We start from the raw sequence: 23135 nt of genomic DNA, 5'->3' as shown, positions 1-23135 counted from the left end.
AAGCATTGCCCGTTGATTTGTTTGCTACTAAGATTTAATTTAAAAATATTAACATTCAAGCTTTCTAATAAGGTACAGAAGACTAGGAACCTGGTGTGAAATTGCCAACGGGACTGTGTAACAGTCACTGACTAGCTTAGAACCAACTAATATACAAGGAGCAACATTATCACAGGAAGGAATTCCTCAGTCCACACCACCTTTACCATGATGAAGAGGGAGAAATACAGATTAAGGAAAGATTGCTAATTTCATGGTACGGTAGTTAGGACACAAGATGAATTTATATCTATCAAGTCAATCTCATCTTGCAATAAAGAAATATTAATTTGTTGATATACTTTATATCTAAGAGTGAAGAAAATCTGGCATAAAAGGCAGTAAGAAAGGAAATCATGTAACTGCATATTTTATTACATAAAGGAGTGAACTGTAAAATTGAAATATTAATAAAATATTTGCTGCATTGACTGTTGCTTAACTAAATAGCAGTATACTTTTATGAAGATCAGCTGGATCGCATTAAAGTTTAAAAATAGTTCACCGTTTTCATAATTACCTTTAAGCTTGGCTTAATCACATTCATAACTCTCGAAATCCCACTTCCTGAATTCCCTAATGGAGCGATGCCCTGAGGTGCAAGCTATCGGAACATTAGCAGCCCACCAAAGTTAACTTTGCACTGAACAAAGATTAAGGGGAAGCAAACATCACCAAAGCCTTTAGCAAAATACAGTATTTTTAAACTGTTTGTGTTTAAGGTTTACACAAGGAAGTAAAAAGAGAATAAAATTGAAGATACAAACCATAATTGAGTAAAAATATTTGCATCCTTATAAATGCAGTGCTGATTCCCCCCTCCCCCCCTTGGATACAGGTCAGTGCTTATGAGGACTAAAGGAGTGGTATAAATATAACGCAGAGTTCAAGCAATATATCCTGTGTTAACTTGCCAAAAATCACATCACATGAGTCAGCTGTCAAGGCCACCCTTTGGGCAGAAATACTGGAAACTGGTCAAATTACAAACACATTGTCCACTTCTGAGTGGGACCTCAATCCTGCAGGCTGCTGAGCATTCTGGGCCTGATCCAGAAAAGTATGTAAGCATCCAAAGTATCCCACTGAAGTTCAAGTTTACAGTTCAAGTTAGAATCTGCCCTATTTCAGGAACGTTTTAGTAGGCCTAACTGTACCTTCAGGTATACAAATGCAACTCCCATCAGGTTCAGTGGGAGTTGCAACTCAGGCACCATGATCAGAAGTGACTTTTTTTCTTTTAATGTAGTTACACATTTTCTCTCATTTTTTTTCCTACAGTCCCTACACTGAACACTGAAGCAAAGTATAATTCTTTGGGTTGAAAAGTACCCAATAGGTTTTCTATTATTTCTGAAGTAACCAATCTTGTTTATATTTTAACATTTCATGACAACTTTGTACAGTAAAAGGCAAACAACATTTAGGACATTCATTCAATTCCACAGTCGTTCAAATTCCGTCTTCAGTTTCAAATGTGCATATTTAAAGTCTCTGCATCTCCAAATTCTAAACATGAAGCTACAGGCCGATATTCTTATTTATTTGTCCAAAACGATATACTTAAATTAACTGGAAAAAATGTTCTTGGTAGGTCTACATAACAGGTTTAATTAAGATAGTTGTGGGTTTACAAAGCTGTTAAACTTTATAATGCACAGTAAACAAGCAGAATGTCTTCAGACAACAACAATAAGTATTACAGCAGGCATAATTGTAGAGACATCCCTATAAGATATGATAAAAGGAAGATAGATTTGAGCAATAAACAAAAACTTTAGATACCCAGAATATAGTGATACTGACAAATCAATGGCAAATTGGTAATACTTGATGTATGTGGAAACCTATTAAGTTTAAATAATGCCGTACTGGTTTACAATTTTCCAAAAACATAAAAAGTTTTATTTTTCTTAAGATCTATTTCTCTATTCTACATCTTCCTTTTCAACATTTTTGGGGTTTCCTGTAAATGATCTCTTACAGGATGTGGGGCCGGCCCCCGAAATCAAGTGGGTTATTAATCTTACCAAAACCCTGAAAGGAAATATTTTATTGTATCATTGTGACAGTTTTGGGAATATGTCTGCATCAATTTATGAATCTCATTTAGTTCTGTGAGCATCTTTTATTATTGTAAACCTACAGTGTGGATTAGAACTTCCCTTTTCTGTATGACCCTACTGCGTGTGTCTTACGTTGAGAACCTATTTGAACTGGTATGTTTGTAGCCTGATGCGCTGCATAGCAAGCCCAGAAAAGGAAGGCATGTTTCTCACCTAATGGAGACCTAACAAAAAAGAATCATCTGCTGGCTGCCAAAACTACTGGCTTGCTAATTACTCTTATGTGCTTTAGTAACCTTTTATGCCCAGCAGCCCACAAGGACTGGTGGTTCTGGAGAATGGAAAATCCACAATGGGAAGCTAGAAGGAGAAAGTGTGCTTTTAAAAAGAGAGACACTCTCTAGCAAGGGACAGACCATAACCAGAAGATGGAGCAGTATGGCCCTGACTTCCCTGAAGGATACTGACCAGAACCCAAAAGTCACTTAGGAGTTGCAAGAACACTGGAGAGAGGGAATTGAGTTTGGGTGTTTGCTGGTTTTCCAGAGATCTGTAACTCTCATCTGCTTTCTAAGGCTACGGCTACACTACAGGGCTTATAGGAGCACAGCTGCACCACTGTAGCGTAGCTAGTGCAGACGCTCTAAGCCGACAGGAGAGAGCTCTTCCATCGATTTAATTACACCAGCTCCCATGAGTGGCGGTGGCTATGTCGGCAGGACGAGCTCTCCTGCCAACACAGTGCTTTCCACACCGGTGCATAAGTCCGTGTAACTTACATCGCTCCGGGGGTGGCTTATTCACGTAATTTATACCAACGTACGCTGTAGTGTGTATGCAGCCTCAGAGTAATGTGTGATGTTTAAGATGTTACTTTACAAAGCCTGTGTTCTTTGCTTTGCCCATCATGTGGTCCCCAAAGCGTTAAAACTGTAAATTGGAGTGAGGTGGAATGGGGGACAGCACACATAAGCTGCTAGGGAGACTTGGTCTCAGGACCCCACATCACAGTTAGAAAGGCTGTACTCTGGGACCGTGTCTGATAGTATGTCTACACAGCAAAGAAAAGCCCACGGCTGGTTCGTGCCAGCTGACTCAGGCTCAAGGGGCTCAGGCTGAGGGGCTGCAGCCTAAGCTCTGGGAGCCACCCATCTCGCAAGGTCCTAGAGCCAAGGCTTCAGCCCGAGCCCAGGCATCTGCACGGCAATGAAACGTCCCTACAGCCCAAGCCCCAGGAGCAAAAGTCAGCTAGCACGTGCCAGCCATGGGTGTCTAGTTGCTATGTAGACACACTGTAAGACACCAGAGCTAGGGACAGTGGCCAGATGCTGCTCAGATTCAGAAGGATTTGAAGGCTGGGTTCAACACTACAGACTGGTGAACATTCACAAGAGGGGACTCAACCAAGCTATAGCAATCATCCAAAGTCAATTATGATAAAGTGTCCCTTGTATGCTGTTGAGAAATAAAGTAGCTTTGTGCTACAAAAAGCACTTTTATGAGGCTCTGTATTCTTCCTTTATATTGTTAATATAAACAAAAAAGCATAAAAAACAAGCAGTGGCATTAATAACTGAGGGAATCGGCTTGCTATCAAGACGAAACGAAGATATTATCCACATTCAGATACAAATCAATACTGTGATTAATGTTTTCATTAATGGCTTGGATAATAGAGTGGTTAGGATGCTTATAAAATTTGCGAACGACACCAAGATGGGAGGGATTGCAAGCACTTTAGAGGATAGGATTAGAATTCAAAATGTCCTTGGCAAATTAGAGAATTGGTCTGAAATCAACAAGGTGAAATTTAGTAGAGACAAGTGAAAAATACTACTCTAAAAAAAATCAAATTCACAACTACAAAATGGGGAATAATTGGCTATGTGGTAATACTGCTGAAAAGGATGGAGGGTTATAGTGAATCACAAACGTAACATGAGCCAACAGTGTGATGTAGTTGCAAAAATGACAAATATTGTTGTGGGTGGTATTAACAGGAGTGTCATATGTAAGACACAGGAAGTAACTGTCCCATTTTACTTGGAACTGTGAGGCCACAGCTGGGGTACTGTGTCCAGTTGCGAGTACCACATTTTAGGAAAGATGTGGACAAACTGGTGAGTCCAGAGGAGAGCAACAAAAATGATAAAAAGCTTAGAAAACCTCACAGACTAATAGACATTAAGGTCAGAAGGGACCATCATGAACATCTAGTCTAAGAGCCTGCACATTGAAGGCCACAGAACCTGACCCACCCACTCCTGTAATAGACCCCCTGACCTCTGGCTGAGTTACTGAAGTCTTCAAATCATGGTTTAAAGACGTCAAGTTACAGAGAATCCACCGGTTTCAGAGTAGCAGCCGTGTTAGTCTGTATTCGCAAAAAGAAAAGGAGGACTTGTGGCACCTTAGAGACTAACCAATTTATTAGAGCATAAGCTTTCGTGAGCTACAGCTCACTTCCATTTACACTAGTTTAAACCTGCAAGTAACCCATACCCCATACTGCAGAGGAAGGCGAAAAAGCCCCAGAGTCTCTGCCAATCTGACTCGGGGGGAAATTCCTTCCCAACACCAAATATGGAAATCAATTAGACCCTGATCACATGGGCAAGACCCACCAGCCAGACATCTGACAAAGAATTCTCTGTCGTCTCATAGCATCCCCACCATAAACATATCAAGCTCAATCTTGAAGCCAGTTAGGTTTTTGTTCCCACTGCTCCCCTTGGAAGGCTGCTCCAGAACTTCACTCCTCTGATGGTTAGAAACCTTTGCCTAATTTCAAGCCTAAACTTGTTGATGGCCAGTTTATATCCATTACATCCTCTCCCTCCCTGGTATTTATCCCTCTGATATATTTATAGAGAACAATCACATCTCCCCTGAGCCTTCTTTTGGTTAGGGTAAACAAGCCAAGCTCTTTGAGTCTTCTTTCATAACGCAGATTTTCCATTCCTCGGCTCCTCCTAGTAGCCCTTCTCTACATCTGTTCCAGTTTGAATTCACTGACCTTAAACATGGAAGACCAGAACTGCACACAGTATTCCAGATGAGGTCTCACCGGTGCCTTGTACAATAGTAGTAACACTTCCCTGTCTCTACTGGAAATACCTCGCCTGATGCATCCTAGAACTGCATTAGCCTTTTTCACGGCTGCATCACATTGTCGGTTCATAGTCATCCTGTGATCAACCAATACACCCAGGTCTTTCTGCTCCTCTGTCACTTCCAACTGATACATCCCCAGCTTATAGCAAAAATTCTTGTTGTTAGTCCCTAAATTTATGACCTTGCATTTTGCACTATTAAATTTCATCCCATTTCTACTAGTCCAGTTTACAAGGTCATCCAGGTCTTCTTGTATGATATTCCTCTTCCGAATTGGCTATAATTCCCAATTTTGTGTCATCCACAAATTGTATTAGTACGCTCTCACTTATTGTGCCAAGGTCAGTAATGTTAAAATAAGATTGGTCCCAAGACCAATCCCTCACCCAGTCCCTGAGCAACTCCACTAGTAACCCCAGGTTGGTCTGGCACGATCTACTTTTTGTAAAACCATGCTGTTTTTTATCCCAATTACCGTTAACCTCTATGTCCTTAATTACTTTCTCTTTCAAAATTTGTTCCAAGACCTTGCATACAATTGAGGTCAAAATAACAGACTTGTAGTTTCCCAGATCACTTTTTCCCCCTTTTCTTAAAAATAGGGACTATATTAGCAATTTCCCAGTCATAGGGTATGACCCCTGAGTTTAGAGATTCATTAAAAATCCTTTCTATTGGGCTTGCAATTTCATGTGCCAGCTCCTTTAATATTCTTGGATGGAGATTATCCAGGCCCCTCCCCCCAATTTAGTCCCATTAAACTGTTTGAGTTGGACATCCACCTCAGATGTGGTCATTTCTACCTTTCTATCCTTGTTCACATTAGCCACCCTGCCACTACCCCAAGCTCCTCATTAATCTCATTAAAACTGAGGCAAAGTATTTGTTTAGGTGTTGGGCCATACCTGAATTTTCTTTAATCTTCATCCCATCCTCAGTGTTTAGTGATCGCACTTCTTCTTTCCTTGTTTTCATCTTATTTATATGGCTATAGAACCTTTTACTATTGATTTTAATTCCCTTTGCAAGGTCCAGCTCTGCTTGGCTTTTGGCAGTTCTCATTTTATCCCTACACTTTCTGACCTCCAAGAGGTAGCTTTCCTTGCTGATCCCTCCGACGTTCCCCTCCTTGTAGGCTTTCTGCCTTCTCTTAATCATCTGTCTGAGATGCTTGCTCATCCATCTTAGTCTGCAACCCTTCCTATGAATCTTTCCCCCTTGCTTGGGATGGAGGCTGACCCGACCTATGAAGAAAGGTTAAAATAACTGGGCATGTTAGTCTTGAGAAAGGAAGACTGGGGGGCGCGGGGGGGAACCTGATAATAGTCTTCAAACACATTAAAGGCTGTTATAAAGAGGATGGTGATCAATTGCTCTCCATGTCCACTGAAGGCAGGACAAGTAGTAATTGGCTTAATCTGCAGCAAATGAGACTTAGGTTAGATAACAGTACAAACTTTCCAACCGTAAGGTAGCTAAGCTCTGTAATAGGTTTCCAATGGAATTTGTGGTTGTGAAACCCCCATCACTGTAGGTTTTAAAGAACTGGTTAGATAAACACCTTTCAGAAATGATCTAGGTTTACTTAGTACTGTTTCATTACAGGGGGCTGGACTTGAGGACCTCTTGAGATTCCTTCCAGCTCTATATTTATACAATTCTATGACAAGCAACTCCAGTGGGTTTGACGTTATTTCTTTATCATCTGTTTTCTGAAAAATATCCTCCAAATCTATTTTTACACAGATTTTGCACTGATTGCTCATTAAGGTAAAGCGCATCTTGCAACTATAGGGCCATTTTCTGATAACATCTAAATCTAAAGTTCTGCAAAATCAGTAGTATGCCTGCTAAAAACATAAAAACAAGCGCACATGGGAAGCAAGTCTAAGCGGAAAAACAATTGAAAATAGTTGGCAGATTTTCAGAGACATGTTTTTAAGGGCACAAGAGCAAACTATCCCACTGAATAGGAAAGACAGGAAAGATAGCAATAGACCACCATGGCTCATCCAGGAGATCTTCAATGGTCTAAAAATCAAAAAAAGAGTCCTACAAAAAGTGGACACTAGGTCAAATTACAAAGGATGAATATAAACGAACAACACAAGTATGTAGGGATAAAATTAGAAAGCCAAAGGCACAAAACACGATCTAACTAACTAGAGACATAAAGGGTAACAAGAAAACATTCTACAAATACATTAGAAGCAAGACGAAGACCAAGGACAGGGTAGTCCCATTACTCAATGGAAGGAGCGGGGGGGGGGGGACAATAACAGAAAATGTTTAAATGGCAGAGGTTCTTAATGACTTCTTTGTTTCAGTTTTCACCAAAAAGCTTGGCGGTGATTAGATGTCTAACATAGTGAATACCAGTGAAAATGAGGTAGGATCAGAGGCTAAAATAGAGAAAGAACAAGTTAAAAATTACTTAGACAAGTTAGATGTGTTCAAGTCACCAGGGCCTGATGAAATGCATCCTAGAATACTCAAGGAAGTGACTGAGGAGATATCTGAGCCATTAGCGATTATTTTTGAAAAGTCATGGAAGATGGCAGAGATTCCAGAAGACTGGAAAAGGGCAAATATAGTGCCAATCTATAAAAAGGGAAATAGGGATAACCCAAGGAATTACAGACCAGTCAGCTTATCTTCTGTACCCGGAAAGATAATGGAGCAAATAATTAAGCAATCAATTTGCAAACATCTAGAAGATAATAAGGTGATAAGTAACAGTCAGCATGGATTTGTCAAGAACAGATCATGTCAAACCAACCTGATAGCTTTCTTTGAGAGGGTAACAAGCCTTGTGGATAGGGGGGAAGCAGTAGACATGGTATATCTTGACTTTAGTAAAGCTTTCAATACAGTCTCAAATGACCTTCTCATAAACAAACTAGGGAAATGCAATCTAGATGGAGCTATTGTAAGGTGGGTGCAAAACTGGTTGGAAAACCATCCCCAGAGAGTAGTTATCAGTGGTTCACAGTCATGCTGGAATGGCATAATGAGTGGGGTCCCACACGGATCAGTTCTGGGTCTGGGTCTGTTCAATATCTTCATCAATGACTTAGCTAATGGCAGAGAGTACACTTATAAAGTTTGTTGACAATATCAAGCTGGGAGGGGTTGCAAGTGCTTTGGAGGATAGAATTAAAATTCAAAATGATCTGGATAAACTGAAGAAATGGTCTGAAGCAAATAGGATGAAATTCAATAAGGACAAATGCAAAGTACTCCACTTAGGAAGGAACAATCAGTTGCACACATACAAAATGGGAAATGACTGCCTAGGAAGGAGTACTTCGGAAAGGGATCTGGAGGTCATAGTGCTAAAGCTAAATATGAGTCAACAGTGTAACAGTGTTGCAAAAAAAGCAAACATCATCCTGGGATGTATTAGCAGGAGAGTTGTAAGCAAGATATGAGACATAATTCTTCCGCTCTACTCCGTGCTGATTAGGCCTCAACTGGAGTATTGTGTCCAGTTCTGGGTGCCATATTTCAGGAAAGATGTGGACAAACTGGAGGAAGTCCAGAGATGAGCAACAAAAATGATTAAAAGTCTAGAAAACATGACCTTTAAGGGAAGATTGAAAAAACTGGGTTTGTTTAGTCTGGAGAAGAGAAGACTGAGAGGGGACATGGTAACAGTTTTCAAGTACATAAAAGGTTCTTACAAGGAGGAGGGAGAAAAATTGTTCTTCTTAACCTCTGAGGATAGGACAAAAAGCAATGGCTTAAATTGCAGCCCCCTCTCCCCTTTCCCTCCTGCTTGCTCCTCTTCATCCCCTCTCCCCGTGCCCACCACTCACTCCTCTCCGCCCTTCCTCCCCCTGCGAGCGGTGTGCGGGGCCTTGGAGGTAAGAGGCCGAGCGTAGGGGCCAAAGGGAGGATTGCAGGCAGAGCAGAGGTCGGTACATGATCCGAGCATCAGGGCCCACAAAAAATTAATCCGGTCCTGAACATGCATGGTAGGATTATTTGATTCAATACAATATAAATTAGGTCAGACTCCTCTTTGGAGAGCTCTAGGTCCACTAAATTTCTATTCATTTGCCTTTGGGTTTGGGGAATCACAAGACTCTCAAGAAACTTCTGTTCCCCTACCCACCAGAGTAATCAACATTTGCTGAAAAAAACTGAACACTGCTGCTTGACAATATCTGGAGAACAGAGAGCAAACCATCCGTTCACAGATATCTCTGTACAGTAAAGAGAGCAGCTCATACATCAGTACCTATTTAATAGTGCAAATGAACCAATAACTGGGTATGTTTGTAGCCTCAGGTATCAGACTATCCTACTTTTGATATGATGGACCTCCTGAGGAAGCATAAGCCTCCTTTCTCTCCACTAAGCTAACTGCAATGGGATGATGGGAAGGGCAGGTGCTGCCCTGAGACTGTGGGAGGGGGATGGAAATTGAGAAGAATCCTGATTTTGTCGCCAGCACCTGTCAAACTGAGATGCTAACTAATGCACGGGGGAGTAATCCGCTGCAAGGAAAGGGGTGAAGTAAGTAAGCCAGACTCTCCCAAAAGCAAGGGATGGGGCAACAAGGCAACAGGGACAGAGTCAGAAGGGTCTCCACTTGGAGCAGCACAGCTACATGCTTCCCTTTACTCAGGACAACTGCAAAGCTATAACTGCACTTGGATCCGCTACCCTGAGTCCATGTGGAGTCCCATGGAGGGGTCTGTGCTAGGATTAGGCCTATGACTGTATGCATGGCAAATAAAAAAAATATACAGTAGTTATTTATACAAACTACTTTTAAGTGGATTCTCATAACATTTGCTATCACCACAGTGAAAAAACCCTCAAATAGAAGAACAGCAATTTTATGCATTACATTGTTAAAATGTCTGAACACTGCTTACACCTTTAGCATCTGAAAATGTATGATGGTTGACTGTCCGAGATGAGATACACAGATGACATTGCATATAATAATGTGACAGCTTTTCTGCATCCCACTATGCTGACCTTTTCATTTTACAAAGGATGGGGCAATAACAATTCTACTTCTTTTAAGCAGAATTGATTTATGGATAAAATTATTAAGCCAAGGCCATGAAATGTAATTTTATTTAACACAGCCTGGGCAAAATCTTGTATTATTGGAAAAGTATGGAGTTTAGTTCTGTGTGTCCCCTTTTAAACCTGTTTAAATTTCATTCTTTTTAATCTATTTAACTATTTGTGGGAGGGTTAAATATTTTTATTTAAAATGGTTAGTGAAATGTTCATATTGTTAATCAATATTCATCAGTAAGTCTTGTATTATTGTTGAAATAGAGAACTGCTATACAAAGGAAGAAGGCATTTTGCAAAATGGCACTTGAGGTTTAAATTGGTGAAATCCTACTCAATATCTAGCTTCTTAAACATGTTTAATTGAATACATGATAATATGCAAAAAATATGCACATAGCTGATTTATAGGTATAAAGAGAGGTCAGACTGAGAGGCTAAGGTCCCTTTTACACAACCTTGAATGCACTTAATGCTGGTGGAAAAGACCTGACAGTCTAGAAAAGTGAAGTTTATCCCCAGAAAAGGAACAGTACAGTCTTCTTCGCCCCACCCTATCGTACTAACATGCCTCAACCTTGCACCAGAAGGGCTGAGGTGAGATGATAGTTCAGTCTCCATGCTCATTCAGTCCTTGTCCTCTTTGATATTACTTCCAGCCAAATCTCCAGTCAATTATAGCATTTTTGCAATGCAGACACCTGGCAGTGAGGAAAGAGGTTTGGACCACCAACTCATTTCACACAGGCCAATGAACACATTGCACAGCTACCAGACAATCTTTTATACAATCTGCCTTTCACACAGAAGTGAGAGGAAGGATGGTCCACTAGTTAGGATGCAAGCCTGGATCCTAAGAGGAATGGGTTCAATTCCCTGCTCCACGCAGAGACTTCCTGTGTGATCTTGGGCAAATCTGTCTGTGCCTCAATTTTGCATGTGTAAAATGGTGATATTACTATTTCCTTACCTCACAAGGATGCTGTGAAGATAAATACATTAAAGAGTGTGAGGCACTCAAGTACTATAGTAATAGAGCCATGTAAGTAGCTACGGCAGACAGAACAATTTTTGGTCACTACTTACCTGCACAGGATATGAACGTGTGATTGAGAAGTGACACGCTCTATATCCCAAAATAAATGGCAGGATTGTCAAAAGTTCTGCATATCCAACAGTCCCTCTTAACTTCAGTAAGCGTGGCCAAGAAAGCAGCACTTTTGAAAATCAGGCTACTTACTTCTGTGACTAAATATAGATTTAGGAGCCTAACTTTAGCCATCATTTTAAAAAAACCTTTGCTCCCATTATTATTCCCTGGAACCATCCACACTTTCCCAAACATAAATTTTATTGTAATTATATAGGTTCTTGTAAACAATATTTAACTGTTGTTGACATATCTTCAGGAGAATCCCGTATTAGCAGGGCAGGTTGGCTGCAGTTAGTCAGCATATTTCATCAAACAGAAACCAACAGACTTTTCTGACAGACCAAAACCTTGCAATACTTAAAACCCAAAGAGTCAGAAAGACAGACAGAAAGAAAGAGATTCACTTAGCCTCTGGGGATGGGATGGGATGGGTTGGCAGACCTATCAAGTTAGTGTCTCCTCATCATAGATGAGCTCAATGCTGAAGTCATCTAAGTACTGCCAACTCTAGTGATATTTTCACGAGTGATGGGATTTCAGAGGGTTATGGAGTTCATCTTGCACTGTCACAAGCATCAGCCCTGCCAGAAGCCAGCTATATCTCTCCCCACTGCTCACTGTTATCACAGGATGGGAGGGGGAAGGAGGGAGCAAAGAGCCCAGCAGTTCAGTGCAAATCTTTAACCTCCTCCCCACTGCCCTCCTATGGGGGCAGGGGGAGGGCACATCTGCTCCTCTGCCTCCAGCACCTGGGCTGGGAAGAGGAAGCGGAAACCCTGCTGCAGCCCCCCACCCCCACCCCCCAGGTCTGGGAGAGGGGGGTGAAGAGCTCAGGAGGAGCAGAGGTGAGGCTGGTGGGCGTGTGTGTCACTGAACTGAGCAGGGGCTGAACTGATGGTGGAGGTTGCAGGAAACTGAACTGAGGGGCATGGGAGCGAACGGGGTAGGTGGGCTGAACTGAGGGGGCCACCAGAAAGGGACAGAACTCACAGAGAGCCAGGGTGACAAAATTAATTGCTGAGCAGGGGATGGCAGATGTGGGGATGAGAGCTCCTGTAATGGGGGTCAAAATCACCCTACTTAATAAATCTGACAGAGTGGTAAACACCAATTGTCACACACAGGGGATAGGCAGAGTTCAAAAATCAAAAGAGAGACCAAAAATACAATATGATCTCTTTTTTTTTTTTTTTTAAATCTTGATGTTTTGGGTGGGTTCAGCTTATGACTTTGATCTCCTGAGGATGGCAATATGGTTGTCATGTGTTTTGCATGAGTGAGATTATGGGACAGGACCTGACGATAGCATCAGCAAGTGTATGGTGGACAGTAATAAGCATGTTATAAATAAATGGTTATTTAGACACATATCTGTCCAATAACCTCTTGGCAGCTTAAAAGAACAACTAAACCTGATGTACTTTTAAATGAACAGTTTGCCCAAGTAAGTTCAAGAGAGACAGAGGGAAATCTAATCAAAAGTTGCCAAGGACATGTTTTAATGAACAAGAAAGGGTAGAGTATTCCATAACTGCTGGCCCTTGACTCTAAAGGATCTGCCTCCTCTACCTTCTTGACTCTACCTGCATTGTGGCTTGCTCACAGTGTCAAGTAGACTGTGAAATCCACAATGAGGTTTAAATGCTTAACTTTAAGTGCCTAAATCCAAAATTTTGATCCTCAAAACCACTGCTCAGCTGCCACTTAACCTTCAGGCACCTAAATACCCTAGGGGCCTGCATTTCCTAAAGCACCTAATTTCTGTTGGTGGGCATGCCCAAAGCCTCCTAAGTCCTCCAACAGAATGCTCAAACTACACATTTACCTACTTATATTCACTGGCACAGACACTGAGACCCAGGGCTCCCAAGAGACTGCTCTAACCACTGGGCTAGAGAGTCATTCACTCACTCTATCACCCAATGACTATTTAAATATTTCACACAAAGAGGAGCAGCTTCAACCCTAGAGACTGACACACACACAGCTTCTCACCCTCCCCCCCCTCCCCCACCTCCGCAGAATACCCTATAATCCAGTATTTAGGGCAGGAAGGTAGGAGGCTGCGGTCCAAGTCCCTGCTCTGAATGAGACACGGTGGAAATTTGATCCTGAATCTCCCATATCCCAGGTGAATGGTCTACCCACGTGGCTCTCAGGTATAAAGGGGCACAATCACTGGTTTTCTTGAGAAAGGGTTGACCGGGTTTAGGTGTTTAACTCTAGCTGGGGGTTCCTGGCTAGGCACCCCTCCAGTCCAGAATCAGGGGGCTAATTCCTTTGGAGGTGTGGGGTTTAGGCCACACCCCTCTTCTCAGCATTTCCTATTGGCTAGTTTAGACAGCTCCCAGTATCAGTATGCTGGCTTTTGCAAATCCCATTCTTAGACATCTAACTCTCTGCTAGCATTGAACAGGGTGCCTGGGCATCTAACTTGGGGCTGGGAATTCCACTGGGCAGCAGGGCACCTACAGATAGGTGCTGTAATACTAAGCCTCAGTCCCCTTTGTGGCTCTAGCCCTAACTGGCTCAGCACAACCTGCTCAATCTGATGCTACTACTTTTGATGCCCTGTAGCTGCCTCAAGTCAATATCCTTGGCTGTTAGTGTCACTTCATAATGTGGGGCCACAGGTCAAGGGGCACGCACTGGATCTTTCACAAGCTGAGCTAAAAAAAGAAAATCAATTTCAATCCTTGTAAGATGAAACCACTGATGTGTGTGAGCACTGAAGTCCAGAAGGCAGATCCTACCAGGAGACATGAGGGTGGCTGTCTTCATCCATATCTTGAGGGGCTGTTAAAGGGAGAGCAGTGCAAATGTACAGTCCACGGACTAAATTCTTTCTATACCACTGGGGACAATATGTTTTGAACTCATATGCCATGGTGATTAAATGCACTGTGAGACAAAAGAATAGTTGGAAGAAAATCCAGTATATATTTAAGGAAAGTGTGTAATGCATATAATTAGAGAAACTAAAGACAACTGTGTAAACTAGATGCTAATTTCACCTGCAGTTTCACTTCAGAAGTCTGAAAATGTGCCTTTTCGCTCTCTGTTTTAATTTCTATTTCAGATATCAACTGCATTTAGACCACGCAACAAAAAAAATCTCTTAAGGGTCTCTGCAAAACAATGTACATCTCCAGTATCTGAATGAATATCAATCCAATGTTTACCAATAATTTCCTTTTTGCTTAAGTGAGTATAGCAGCAAGAAAAAGAAAAACAGTAAGCAATACAATTATGAAATGATTGAAGAAAATATTGTGTCTTGCAATGGAAACATACTGTGAATCAGCTTCAGAGATGAGCTTCGTCAACCACAAGGGTTTTTCTGTTTGAGTAGTTGAAAACAATAAAGGTGATTAAGTGTTTTAGTTGCGTATTCAGAATTTAAGCAAATGGAAGAAAAATCCCCTTTTAAAAAAGAATTTGGCTTTTAAAACTATTTTGATGAAGAATCTAAAGTTTAGTTTATTGTACTGAAATGCACAACAGAACACAACTTTACAATGAAACAAATGCTTACCAGTGATCTACAAGTGCCAGGATTAATAAAAAACAATAGAACAAAACATTCTTGTTCAGATGACTGCTCTGCCCTACCCCCTCCCATAATTTTATTATTATTATTTATATTGTGGGGGCGCTTAGGGGCTCCAGTCTTGGATCAGGACTCCATTGTGCTAGGTGGTCTACAAACAGATCAAAAAACAATTACTCCTGCCCCAAAGACTGAACACACTCCAAAATGTCCCAGTGAATCTCCCTGAGATTTTTCCCAAACATCCAAACTGCCATTTCTTTCACGACCTAATGCATTCCAAACGTGAATCAAGCCAATGGGAACACCCTACTGTAGTTAAGAGCTTGAGATCACAGTATTCTGAACACTAATTCACTTAAGAGCATACATTAAAACCTCTCTGGTTAATCCAAATGGACTTCTTCCCACAGTTCTTATTAGGTCTTACTATGAAACATTTTATCCAATTCCATTTAAGGAACCTCTGTATTAAAGCCAATTTTCACTTTTTTTTTTTTTTTTTAAACTCAGCTCCTTGACTGTGCATTGTTGGAACTGCAAGGAATTTGGAATCTCTCATCTTGTCTGTAATTTAAAAAAGGACACTAATAATGAGAATAGGGGATGCTTGCTATGTTATGCATTAGCAGAGAGCTCTCAGAAAGGGTGCAAACTTTCAACATGAACATTTTGACCCCTTACTCCTGAGTAACCTTTATGCAGGTATACAGGCCAATTGCAGAATCAGGCCTTTAGGAGAGGAGGAGCTTTAAATCAGGGGGCTTAGTTTCAACCATAATGTTATGGACTGCCAGGGGACCCAGGCTACCGGGGATAGCCCTATTACGCAGAACCATCGATATTTAAGCAACTCAGTGAAGTCGGCATTTCCACTCCTCCCTTAGGTTCTAAATATTTCCACAATAAATTTCCACCAGACAATCCCGTTTGCGGTTGCTTTTCAACTCACAATACGTCTTCCCAGAAAAAAAAAAATACACACACAGCGGAGTGCTTTTAAAATGCGCCCTCAGCTAACACGCTCCTTATTTAAAAATACTGTGGACAGCAGCAATTCATTCAGGAGGCGCATTATCAAAAAGACAGATTGCAGGTGTAAGATCATCTCCGACCAGGCATCAGTGTGTACACGGGCTGCAAGCCCCAAGGAACCGGAGCACAGACACGAACAAGGCGGCTCATTTCAATTTGTACTTTTAGGAGGGTTTATCGGGGGGGGGGGCAGTGGGATTGCTTGCAAAAGCGCGTTTCAAAACCAGAAACAAAGCTCGGGATATGGGCTGGGCAATTCCCTCACCAACAGCCCCCGGGAAGCCCCAAACGCTGGCAACACAACGGTGCGCAACAGCGCACGCAAGACAAGCGGCGTCTCGGTGCGGGGCTGTCACAATAACATGGCCGTGCGTGGCGAGCTCATTGAACCAGAGGGTCACACACGCAGCTTTCCCCCCCACCCCGCGTCCGCAGCGCTTCGTCAGGAGCCCGGGGATCCTCAAAAAAAAAAAAATCACTCCTCCAGTCACGCTGGTTGTTGGCTTTCCTCTCTGCTTGGACTCCGGGGTGAGGCTGGCGTTGCTGTGGGTTTGGTTGGGGCCGGGCACCTCTGGGACACGAGATTTCATACAGCACCTTGGGGGTTTCCAGGGATCGCTTAAAAGCTGGGACAGAAAATGCCGCTTGTTCTGGTGCGGGCGGGGGAAAGGGGGGGGAGCAAAGGGGGCTTTGCAGCGTGCAAATGATGGGTAAAAACTGCTGCCAAAGGCTGGAGAAGCAAGAAATGCTAGTTGTCCTGTAATGGGGGAGGGCGCTAGAAAGGCACTCCTGTCCACCCCACCTGCCCCCCCCCGCAGCAATAGGGTGCCCTCTGCCCCACATCCCATCCCTTCCACACGCAGAGGCGACCTGACCTCCCCACTCACCAAGGAGGCAGTGCCTGGGGCCGCCCGCCCTCCTTCCACGGGGGCAACCAGCCAACTCTTCCGGGGAGCAACCAGAAGGCACCCCCTCCTTGCCCCCTCTCTCCATCACAACTGCACGTGGCAGCTGCCACCCAACTCCAGCATGGCAATATCCGGGCAACCCCTTCTCTCTGTCTCTCTCTCCCCCCCCCCCCCCCCCGTCCATCCCGCTCCCAAAGTCCCGCCCCCGTCCCCAGACGGAGAGACCACTGCAACAGACAGGGAGAGCCCGCAGCTGTTATTCCCGCGGAGGGGAGGCTGCACTTCTCGTTGCTCTTGCTATTCGGCGCCACCCAGGAGAAGCCCCCGCCCCGCTGTGCACGTCTCTGGGAACACACCCGGACGGCGCGCACAAGCGTCTCCCCCATGCCCTCCCCTCCCCCCGGTCCCCAACACCCACCCCCCCCCCCGTTTGCTTGGGGGCAGAGAGAGACTCGCAGCACTAACCTGCCGCGGCAAACCTCGGCGTCCCGCTGCGCCCCGCCGCGCACGTGGCTCGGCCGCCCCGGGGGAGCCGCTTCCCCGGGAGCCTGCCCCCGCCGACCCCTGTCCGCGCGCAGCCCAGCCCAGAGGCGGGAGACGGGGGCTGGGGGAGGAGATGATCCAGGGTCGCCGCCGCCTCCTCTCCCGAGGGTGGGGGTGTCCTGCGGGGGGGTGGGGGGTGCGCAAAGCGGTTCTCAGTCTCCCCGCTGGGGAGGGAAGCATCGCTGCTCCCAAACTGTCTTCCCCTCCCCTCTTCCCCCCCCCCCCGGCTGTTGTGCTCTCCCGTGCCCCCCCGGGCCGGTGCACAGCGGGTAAGGCACCAGCCCGGGGCCACGCTGCAGGGCCTGGCCCCCAACGCGGGGCAGGGCGGGCGGCGAAGCAGCGCGGGCATCTCCCTCCAGCCCCTCGCACAGCCCGCCCCCTCCTCCTGCCCAGCCGCGCTCGGCCCTACCCCACAAGTTCTGCAGCTCCCACCCACAGCCGCCTCTCGTCTTGCCTCACTAAACAGGCAGCTGCCGGGTGCCCCCCGCGTCCCAGGCGCTCCCACCCCGGCGAGGGTGCAGGGCGGTGCCGGGGCCACGGCGGTGGCCGCCAGCTGTCTCTTGTCCGTGCAAGGCTTCGAAGGGCCGCCACGGCCACGACAGGGCTGAGCGATGCAAGAGCCCGAGCAGGGCAGCTAGGCCAGCCCTGGGCCAGTGCAGGATGCTCCCCCACGCCCCTTAGGGGCCCTAGGCATTCAACAACAAGGGAGAGCCTTTTGCACGCTTCTTCCCAATGCGGCAGCCATCTCTCTCCCCTCCTTTCGGGGGGAGGCGAAATCTGAACCAAACAGCCAATGTTGGGCCTCGCCCTGGCAAACATCCGACAAGAAACAAGTTTCTTGGAAAGCTGCGTGGTGTTGCTGCCGCCACACAGGGCCTGCTCTTCAGAAGACCCCGTAATAGCTACTGCTAATGGGGTGGTTTTTCCCTCCTGGCTTCTCTCAGTCACCCATGAAAATTTAATGAGGCATTAAGGGCTGTTACCTTCAGAGTCAATGGGTAAGCATATTTAGCCTAATGCACTTGCTGCCGAGCCCATAGGTCTATTGCAAGCAGATCAAGTCAGAGGGAGACACTCCTTTCAACACACAATTCACGACCCATTAAACTTATTCTGTGATAACAGCTTCTGTACAAACGTAGACCCATACAAAACAGAGGTGTCATGCACTTTCTGAAAAAGATTTACATACAGAGGAGAAGTACATTCCGGAGGTTAGTTCCTCTTCCCGATAATTTACCAGGTTTATCTCCAATCGAGGCAAAAAAGGAGATCTACCACAGCTAACCAGGTAAATTGCAAAAGGAAAAACAATTCTAAGTCACAAAGGTTTGGATCTTTCTCCCATTGAAGTCAATGGGGAAATTCCCCGAACAGAATAACTAATCAGATTCAAAATTATAAACAATATCTTACCTTTATAGCCCCTTTCATCTTAAAAGATCCAACTGCACACCACCAAATTAGCAAACTCATAATCAAAAATACACAAAGGGAAAACATATATACTTCTCCCACTAGTGAAATACAGTTTTTTCTGAGGCAAATATGACAACTGTTAAAAAGGGCAAGGGAGTTCCCGTCTAGGAGTTCAAGAGAAGACTTGAAGAATACCATACCCAAATGAAACTGCAGGAGGAATTTAGATAGGCAGAGTGCAAGAAGTAAATACTGTAAATACATTAAAATATGTGAAACCCACTATTTCAAAACTCTTGAATTATATATATATATATATATATATAATATACATAGCATATATTTCTATAGCACCCATCACAGTAGTATCCAGTCTGTTATATTTTAAATGACTGTTATAATAGTACAGTAACCCTTGTAATGTATTTGATAAATTACAATACTTTTCAAAAGCCATATCCCAGTTGTCAGACTTTCCATTTAAAAACTTGTATTCTCACCATCTACTTTTACCACAAAACTACTTTCCACAGTTCCATTCACTTGAGAAACTACAGATGGGATTATCAATGGAGCCTCAGGGAGCATACACCTGCAGACCTTTGTCTGTGACGGTATCTAGTAGCAATAAGTCTTCCCTTCAGTGAGGACTTCACCTCAATAAGGAATGCATAAACAGTCCAAAGACAGCAACTAAAAGTCACATTTCAAGTAACTTCTTAGGACTATGTATTGCACCGTTTGTATTTGACTATGATTGTTTTTCATAAAAGGTATTAAAATATAAGAAATCAGTTGTGGATTCTAGAGTCCTCAAAATGCATGCTTCAGATTAGTCAATGCAATAGTGAACAAGATGCCCCACATGAAGCTTGCCCTTACACACTGATCAGGAAGTTGTATCTGCCATGTAGCCAGCCTGTCACAAGTCTTTTACGTACGGGAAGGATGCTAGATGTTGAGGCCATCATGTTTACATTACAAAATTATGTCAACCTACTTTACATTGGCATACAGCCACCGCAGTTATTAAATTGCTTCTGTGTGTTCACACTTGGCTTCTTGTGTCGGTGATGGACATCCTCACCAGAAACACTTGTATTGATTGTATTGTTGGAGGGCTCTTGAAAGCCAGTAACGGGCAACATAAGCAACACAGTGTCTACACTGACACAGTGTCAATCTCATTACATCAACTGGGACTCTATGCCACTCGGGAGGTGGTGTTACTAAATCGGTATAGAGAGGCACTTACATCAGAGAGAACCCAAAAAAAGTGAAGACACTTTCACAGCTAGGTCGATGCAAGGCAGCTTACATCGACCTAACCACGTAGCATAGACCAGGCCTCAGTAACAATAGTAACACCACTTTGGATAAAAATAGTTAATTCTATTCTCATTGCTGAAATGTATGGATGCAAGTCACACTTCCTTACAATATGTTTTTAAATATAAAAGAATGTAATTGCTCACCAGATTGTAATATGAATGCAAATGAACTTGCTGTAATTATACTTTGCAATTGTCTACTTTAAAAACTAAGAAAATAGAACAAATCAAAAAGTAATTTGAACTGCAATTCTTCATTGTACTCCTGCAATATGCAAAAGTTACCATAAGCAACCTGTTTTGTTTTAATGTAAAATATTTTTAGTTTATAACGTTGTATCACAGGTACCCGACTGAGACCATTTTAATGGTCACAGATTTTTTTCCAAGTGAACAATGTGACAAAGACATGAGATACAAAAACATAATTAATTCAGTTTGAGGGAGTCTGAAAGTGCTTGTTAATCTTTTTCTAGGAACCTTAAGTAAATTCAACATTCCTCCATTCTATATTCTAATCACACTTTATACCATCACAGAGTTACCCCTAAAAAAAAAAGATTAATAGATAAACCCACAACAATCTATACAATACAGGCCAAAGGAGAGGTTATTCCATAGCAGAGTGTGCCCAGTTAGAGGAATTGAGAGACCCTAATCAGGAATGCCTAACCTAGACAACGCTATTATAATTGCATAATATGAAGATATGAAACTAATTAAGTGATACTGTAAACAGACTTTTGATGTGCTGAACAGTTGTCATAGGTAAGGTCCAGGTCCTCTGTGTAGTACTCTTTTTCTCTTATAGCACTTAATGATCAATAGAGTTACGGAAAGGCAAGCAGGACTTCCTCCTCAATGTTCTGTTAAGTTTAAAACAAAGAGGTAAGGATCCATCATAGCACTTTTTTCTCTCGTAAGGACTGGTAGAGAGAGTGATGGATCCAAGGTAAAGCCAAAGGCACTGAACACACACTCTTATCTGGCAGATAATGGAATGTTCTTGTCACTTACAGGTGACTGGCAATGATTTTTTTTTTAATTAGACTTGTGCTCTTTTTTGTTTCTTTGTGATACACAAAAAGGTCTCAAAGGCTCCCTGCCCTCTCCTTTACTTTCCAAAAAGAGAAAAAAATCTGTCTATTTTTCTTAAACATTAGAAGTAGCAGGAATGTCAAATCTCATATTCCCGGATTTTGCTAGAGGGCTTCTTGAGGTTTTAGAGCATGTTTACTATAAATAAAACTCTTACCAATTTTAATGGTGCAAGATGAGACCCTAACACTTTAACTGAAGGGTTTAAGGCTGTAGAATCTTTAACAAAATCATCTTTTATCCAGAATGTTAAAAAGTCACTGAAGTTATGAAAGTGTTAAAAAATACAGAGTTGTAAACAGTCTCACTAAAAATCTCTTCCCCTCTAAAATGCTTAGTTTTCACACTCTGATCTTATGATGCCACAATTTCACTAGTTCTCCAGTCATTGTAGAGCTGTTTGGGATTCTCTTTCTAAAAGTCTTTTTCAATAGAAGCTGAAGTTTCCACAAAATCCCAATTTTCCATGAGAAAATTGATTTTTCCACAAAATTTTCAATTTTCTGTCAATATGCCATCAAGGTTAGCCAAATCAAAACGTTCTGGTTTGTCAAATCAAGTTGAAATGTTTCGTTTCAGGTCAGTTCAACATTAATATATGTCCACCTGAGCTGATGATGTAACTCATGGGAGGTGCAGTTCAGGTGCCTCATTCCTCTCATTCTCTTCTACCGGATAGGCTTTCAAGCAGGACTACATCTCCCAGGATGAACCTGAAACGATGCACTGAAAACGTCAAAGCAAATGTTTTGACACGTCCAAACCTAACTTAAGAAATTTCTGTTCTATGAAAAATTTTGATTTTTCAACTTTTCACTCTGATTCAGGATGAAAAAACAGGAAATTCCCGTATTTCAACCTGAGGGACAGAAATTCTGATTTTGACCAGCACTACTTCCGGGGCAGACAACACCAGAATTTCTAAAGTAAAAAATAAGTAGAACCACAATTCTTCCCTGCCCCCCACTCCAGTTTTCTTTTTGAAAGGGGATATAAGGATACCATTTCAGGCCTGTTTAATATGTTTAATATAGCATAAGGAACGAAAAATGGGGAGAAATCTATTTTTTTTTATTTTGCAGGTCATTTTTAACATAAGGCTCCTTGCAGCTTTAAGGGAGTCCGTAGCCTCCATGGGTAAGCTATGGGCTATTTTTAGAAATGCTTTCCTCTTCCCTGCTGCTGCGCTAAATACTCATTCAGACAACATGGGAAATAAACAATAGTCCCAATCCTCATGATCCAGTGTTCCTGCAGACCACCAATGAAGTCCAACTAGCACAGAATGCTGCAGCAGCCTGTCTTCTGCTCTCTGCCTGACTTCCCACAGAATTTCAAATCAATCTAAAGGTCTCAGTCAGAGGTGAAAGCAAGAGCCTGTGCGCTGTACTGGAGCGGATTGGCTTCCCCAGGCGGCAATTTAAAGGGCCTGGGGCTCCCAGCAGTGGCTGGAGCCCCGGGCCCTTTAAATTGCCTCCAGAGCCCTGCTGCCAGAGCCGTGGGGAAGCGGCGGCGGGGCTTGGGTGGTGATTTAAAGGGCCCGGGGCTCCTGCCCCAGCTACTGACCCGGGCCCTTTAAATAGCTGCTGGAGTGGCAGCAGGGCTCCAGGGACGATTTAAAGAGTCCGGGGCTCCAGTTGCCGCTACCACCCCGGGTCCTTTAAATCGTCCCTGGAGCCTGCCGGTAGCGATGGTGGGGCTCTGGTGGCTATTTAAAGGGCCCGAGGCTAAGGACATTTCAGAGCATGGCTTTGCGCCCCTGCCCATTGTGGCTAATAGCCATTGATGGACCTAACCTCCATGACCTTATCTAGTTCTTTTTTGAACCCTGTTATAGTC

General features: G+C 43.4%; 1 protein-coding gene across 19 annotated transcripts in view; it reads right to left on the bottom strand.

Annotated features, from left to right (window-relative positions):
• Nucleotides 1-23135, bottom strand: part of DAB1 (DAB adaptor protein 1) — a 677908-nt gene that overhangs the window by 247864 nt on the left and 406909 nt on the right. For 2 of the 19 annotated variants that reach the window (XM_073357553.2, XM_073357562.2), the window contains exon 1: nucleotides 17371-17525. The exons of 16 other annotated variants lie outside the window; for them this stretch is intronic. The gene's annotated coding sequence lies outside the window, so the exon portion shown is untranslated. Of the gene's footprint in view, nucleotides 1-16884; nucleotides 17046-17370; nucleotides 17526-23135 lie in introns of those variants that run through there. One more of the 19 variants, XM_073357550.2, reaches the window with a different exon arrangement.

Source organism: Lepidochelys kempii, chromosome 8 (assembly GCF_965140285.1).
Source record: "Lepidochelys kempii isolate rLepKem1 chromosome 8, rLepKem1.hap1, whole genome shotgun sequence".
NCBI classification, from domain to species: domain Eukaryota; kingdom Metazoa; phylum Chordata; order Testudines; family Cheloniidae; genus Lepidochelys; species Lepidochelys kempii.
The sequence above is the reverse complement of the archived record's forward strand: the minus strand, read 5'-3'. Positions and strand labels throughout refer to the sequence as shown.